This window comes from Bison bison, unplaced genomic scaffold, assembly GCF_000754665.1.
Source record: "Bison bison bison isolate TAMUID 2011002044 unplaced genomic scaffold, Bison_UMD1.0 scf7180017864466, whole genome shotgun sequence".
Lineage (NCBI taxonomy): Eukaryota > Metazoa > Chordata > Mammalia > Artiodactyla > Bovidae > Bison > Bison bison.
This window is the reverse complement of record NW_011495027.1, coordinates 7204291-7210333: the sequence shown is the minus strand read 5'-3', so window position 1 is coordinate 7210333 and position 6043 is coordinate 7204291. Positions and strand designations below refer to the sequence as shown.

The 6043-nt window shown below is 37.8% G+C and overlaps 1 protein-coding gene across 3 annotated transcripts in view; it reads left to right on the top strand.

Annotated features, from left to right (window-relative positions):
• The first annotated feature begins 1042 nt into the window (after positions 1–1042).
• The window catches only part of GBP5 (guanylate binding protein 5), a 16302-nt gene continuing 11301 nt past the window's right edge, over positions 1043–6043 (top strand). For all 3 annotated transcript variants that reach the window (XR_827097.1, XM_010860367.1, XM_010860368.1), the window contains exon 1: positions 1043–1263. The gene's annotated coding sequence lies outside the window, so the exon portion shown is untranslated. The remainder of the gene's footprint in view (positions 1264–6043) is intronic.

The window sequence follows — 6043 nt, the reverse complement described above, 5'->3', positions numbered from 1 at the left end:
TTAAAAAAAAAAAAAAAAAGTGGAACCAGAGACACACACACGGGCTTTACGTAAAGAAGAAAGATGTTCACCACTTCAAATGCATCAGCACAGAACCAATGACTCTTCACTACATGAAGAACAAAGAAAATGACAGTGCTCCAGGAATTCAGAAAGGCAGTTCAATGAACTCGGGAATAAAATAAATGAACAGAAGGAATACTTTGCCAAAGAGACTGAAACACTAAAAAAGAGTCAAATAGAAATTCTGCCGCTGAAGGACTCAATAAACAGAAAAAAGAGTGCATTAGAAAGTATTAGAAATAGAGCAGACCACATGGCAGAGAGAATTAGTCAGTTTGAAGATAGAAATCTAGAAATAATAGACGCAAAAGTGGAAAGAGAATGAAAAAATGGGGAAATTCTGTAAGAAGTATCTGACTCCTTTAGGAAAGGCATTAGGGTAATGGGTTTTCCAGAAGGAAAAGAGCAGAAGAAGGGAACAATTTATTTAAAGAAATGATAGCTGAGAATTTCTTAAGCCTGAGCAAGGAACTTGACAATTAAATTCATGAAGCAAACTGGTTGCTTTGAATATTTGCCTGACTGATGAAAGATGCAGTTGCAAAAATCCATTTGTTGACCATTTAATGCCAGATTGTTTTTAAAATTCTTTAAAACTGTTTAGCAGGGTTTATCTATTTAGGAAGATTTTTTTTTCACTGAAATTATATAGCAGTTTATTCTGTCAAACTCAGGTTTTCTCAGAAAAAAAATTCTATCAAAATTCCTAAATATTTAGCAAGAGAGGACCTGAATTGCATTTGGATGGCTGCTTCCTTACTTTGGGGTTATAATCACTGTTATTGTAGACTTACTGTGGCTTCTCACAGCCTTGAAGGCAGTTTGGAGAAGGAAAAAATGCAAATGATTTCAAAGTTCTCTTCCATGGACAATACGCAGTTTCTGGGAAATCAGTCCAAATACATTCAAACCAAGAAACTACGTCTGGAGTCATTTAGTCACTGAGTTTGGCTTTTGGTTTCAGTTTCCTTCAGCGACATTTCAAAAACCCCTTTCACGGTGAGTTTCCGTTTCATATTCTAATCCTTTGTCCTCTGGCAGAATGGGGTGAAGAGAAAAGAAATCCCTAGGATTGGTAAGGAAAAAAGATACCAGAAACCAACACAAATAAGCTAAGAGAAGGAGCAAGAACTCAAGTTTTCAATGAAGCAGCTTTCTTAACAGCTCCAAAAGATTTCTGCTACTGAATTTACAGTTAAGGTAATACCGGGGGAAGGGTGGGAAAATGTTTGCAAGGGTCAGGATGCTTTTTTGTGGAACAGTAGGAGAAAGAGAGGGTGGGACGAATTGAGAAAGTAGCATAACATATATACAATATCATGTGTAAAATAGATAGCTAGTGGGAAATTGCCGTATAACACGGGGAGCCCGGCCTGGTGCTCTGTGACAACCTAGAGGAGTGGGATGAAGGGAGGGGAGGGAGGCTCCACTGGGAGGGGCTATATATAAATATATATAAAATTATGACTGATTAGCATTATTGTATAGCAGAAACCAACACAACATTGTAAAGCAATTTTCCTCCATTTAATAATAGTCTGTTCATGGTACGATGCAGCTGAGCTCGATGTGGACTGTCAGAGCCCCGTTAAAGGTAAATTGTGGTGATGTCAGCCAGGCAGCAGAATTCATTGTCAGTTCCTTTTGTTTATGGTTGAATTAGACAGGAGCATGTTCGGGGACAGAGAGTGTGAAATGTCTTCATCCTGTTTTTCTTTCTTTGCCACCTTATGACTCATGGGGATTGTAACTGCCACTTAAATTATCTTTGTCTTTGATAAAACCTGATTAAGATCCTTCAAATTGCAGCCTGAAGTTTTCAAGAACTATGTATATTTCTTATTTTTATTATATTTATTTTCTTGAGAAACAACATTGAATGAGATGTAATGTAAAGGCTTGCTTACATTAAGAACAAAAGAGAAAAAAGGAAAAATGTTGAATCCCAGAATGTACAATGAAGCAAGTCTTCATGAAAATGGCTATACATTTTATTCCTAGTGTTCTACTTTGTTTGAAGATGGATTTCTTTGTTCAGAAAGAATCCTAAATTAATTAGCTTTGATTTCTTGACACCTTCTCATTCCTTAAGGCCTTTTGTGCTTTGTATTGTTTCTGCTACTCTATTGATTTTACTATTAAGAATCACTTAATATAACAGTAGCCCTCCTTGAGCACTTAAAACCGTCTGGCAATTTTGTTCACTCCTTGGAACTCTCTCCTCCTTTGAATGTATTATTGTTGTAGCCACGCATTCCGGAAAACAAACTCACTCAGAAGGGCAATGAAGATAGTGGAGTGCAGTTTATTACACCGGCAGGCCCAAGGCAGAGTCTCCTCTTAGCCAAGGACCCTGACTAGTTTTTTGTGAAAACCTTACATACCCTAAGTGCACAAACCCGCCTCCCCAATTCCCTGAAACTAGTCTGAACAAAGGAAAAAGAAAGATACAATCAAAGTTAACCCATGATTCACATGCCTTAAGCCTAGGTAGTTAACAATGGACAATTATCAATAGGCCTGTGGTCAGACCCTAATAAGCATAATAGAATGTATGATTCTATTAGGTTACACAGATAATTAGGGTATTCTTTAAGGCAGCAGAGAGTCTAGGTACAAGCCCTGGGGCTCTTCCTTCTGGGGGCCAGGTTTTCCAGTTGGTTTGTTGTTTCCATAGATACTGGGCATATAGCTCAAAGTCCACAGTCTGGCCCAAGATGGAGTCTTGCTTTCAAGATAGAGCCTGTTCTGTCTGTTTCCTCCTTCATTATCATGGCACATACTTTGCACATCTCCTTCTTGTTTGATTTCCATTTTTCTCCTTTATAAGAGCTTTTCCTCTACAAATTCAAGCCAAAAACAACACAGAGCAAAGTAAAGGCAAACAACAATAACAAAAGCACACATCATAAACTGAGTTATGATAGCAGAGCGACAGTTACACATGAGGCTCAAACACAATGAATCTGCAAAGATGTTTTGGAGGCTGGGTTATTCGATTAACATTAAAGATGCTACCCAGATAACATTTTCACATATAAAATACTTCCACTAGTATAAATACACGGCCCTGATGTTATTTATTAAGTGGCCTGAAAATTCAGACAAATTCATTTCCTTTCTCATTTCCTTTCTCATTAGTGACATTATCCCATAGCAAGAGATCTGATAAGCTCTCAAAATCTACAAATAAATTTTGATTGTTTATCTTCTGTTTTTCTAGATAATTGTTGTAAGTCAGGTCTCCATATCTTTCTAATTTAAAAATGATTGTGATTCCTGCTATAAACAAATCAGACAATAGGACTCAACAAACATAAGATGCCAATATTGCTTTGGAAATGGGTTAAAGTAAAAAGAGATCTGGCCTTTGGTAATGTAAAATTGTGTGGAATCCTCTCTTTTTGGATCTGGCTTGGACTGGGCATTTCTGGCTCCCGTGTCCTGGGGCTATGTCATTTGCAATGGATCTCTTATCTGCTCCCAAGCAGTTTCTATTTATTTGTCACCTGGATAATCTCTCTTCACACTTTTCAAAAAAAGGAATTTTTACATTAGCTAACAAGGGAATCCAGACCTTTTTATTGTAGGATATCCCTTTAAAAAAAGGCAAGCAGATGGTGAGATTTTAGCTTCTGTTGTAAATAATCGCTTTTAAAATGGAAGATAATCATTCTTTATAATATGGCAAGGCAGAAAAGCAAGCATTTGTTTACATTTCAGATAGCTTTAAAACTGTTTTATTGGGGATTCTTTAGGTTACAAGAATTAACATTAAGAAATTAGAAAGTAGTTGTTACAGTGAAGGCAGTTTGGGGAACCAGTTGGGGTGTCAGGGATACCAATTGATGATTTTCAATGGGCCATTCTGCAGAGCTATTAAGTCCAGACATACTAAACAAAAAAGAAAACACTGCTACAAGAGTTCTCAATTGCTAAAATTGAATCATATATATATATATACACATTCAAATATAACTTTTCAAATTATAGAAAGTGCCCTGAGTGAATAGGAAAAAAGGCTTTATTTTAGCAAGCAGCATCAAAATTATGAATAATAGAATTCAAGGAATCTCACACATATTTAGGTTTTTATACATTTTATTCCATAATCTGAATCTTATAATGATTAAGTGTTAAAATATTTTCCCTCACTTTCTCATTCATAAAATGGTCACTCATTGAAGTTTTGATTGAATAATACATATTAATAGTTATATAAAAATTCTTTAAAAGTGAAGCTTTAAAAAGTAAACAATTACTATTTGCTAGACAATGGTACTTAAGGACCTGGCAGGATTTACTTTAATGCACTTTGGCTGGACATAGTCCTAAATTAGAGAAAAGCAGGTTAATATTGGGTCAAGGAAAAAAGTGTAATAGAACAAATAGTGGTCATAAAGATTCAATCTGGGGACCCAGGGAGATACAAACTAAGAAACATAAGCAAGACAAAAGCCAATGGAGAAAAATGAGACTCAAACTAGCAGTAGTTTAGACTCAGAAAATGCTTTTCTATACATTCACCAAATACTTAAGAACCAGTGGGGCAGCATCTAGTAGAACTCTGAAGGGCCTCATTTCAGTTCAGTAGCTCAATCACGTACAACTCTTTGCAACCCCATGGACTACAAAACAGCAGGCTTCCCTGTCCATTACCAACTCCAGGAGCTTGCTCAAACTCACACCCATTAAGTTGGTGATGATGTCCAACCATCTCATCCTCTGTCATCCCCTTCACATCCTGCCTTCAATCATTCCCAGCATCAGGGTCTTTTCCAGTGAGTCAGTCTTCTCATCAGGTGTCCAAAGTATTGGAGTTACAGCTTTAGCATCAGTCCTTCCAATGAATATTCAGGACTCATTTCCTTTAGCATTGACTGGTTTGATCTCCTTGCAGTCCAAGGGACTCTCAAGAGTCTTCTCCAACACCCCAGTTCAAAAGCATTAATTCTTCAGTGCTCAGCTTTCTTCATAGTTCAATTCTCACATCCATACATAACTACTGGAAAAACCATAGCTTTGACTAGACAAATATTTTTCAGCAAAATAATGTCTCTGCTTTTTAATATGCTGTCTAGGTTTGTCATAGCTTTTCTTTCTTCCAGGAGCAAGCATCTTTTAATTTCATAGCTGCAGTCACCATCTGCAGTGATTTTGAAGCCCCCAAAATAAAGCCTCTCATTGTTTCCCCATCTATTTGCCAGAAAGTGATGGGACCAGATGCCATGATCTTAGTTTTCTGTATGTTGAGTTGTAAGCCAACTTTTTCACTGTCCTCTTTCACTTCCATCAAGAAGCTCTTTAGTTCTTTGTTTTCTGCCATAAGGGTGGTGTCATCTGCATATCTGGGGTTATTGATATGTCTTCCAGCAATCTTGATTCCAGCTTGTGCTTCAGCCAGCCAGGCATTTCACATGATGTACTCTGCATAGATGTTAAATAAGCAGGGTAACAATATATAACCTTGACATACTCCTTTCCCCATTTGAAACTAGTCTGTTATTCCATGTCCAGTTTTAACTGCTGCTTCTTGACCTGCATACCGATTTCTCAGGAGGCAAGTCAGGTGGTCTGGTATTCCCATCTCTTTAAGAATTTTCCACAGTTTGTTGTGATCCACGCAGTCAAAGGATTTGGCATAGTCAATAAAGCAGAAGTAGAAGAAGGCTGAGTCCTGAAGAATTGATGCTTTTGAACTGTGGTGTTGGAGAAGACTCTTGAGAGTCCCTTGGACTGCAAGGAGATCCAACCAGTCCATTCTGAAGGACATCAGCCCTGGGATTTCTTTGAAGGCAATGATGCTGAAGCTGAAACTCCAATACTTTGGCCACCTCATGCGAAGAGCTGACTCATTGGAAAAGACTCTGATGCTGGGAGGGATTGGGGGCAGGAGGAGAAGGGGATGACAGAGGATGAGATGGCTGGATGACATCACTGACTTGATGGACGTGAGTCTGAGTGAACTCCGGGAGTTGGT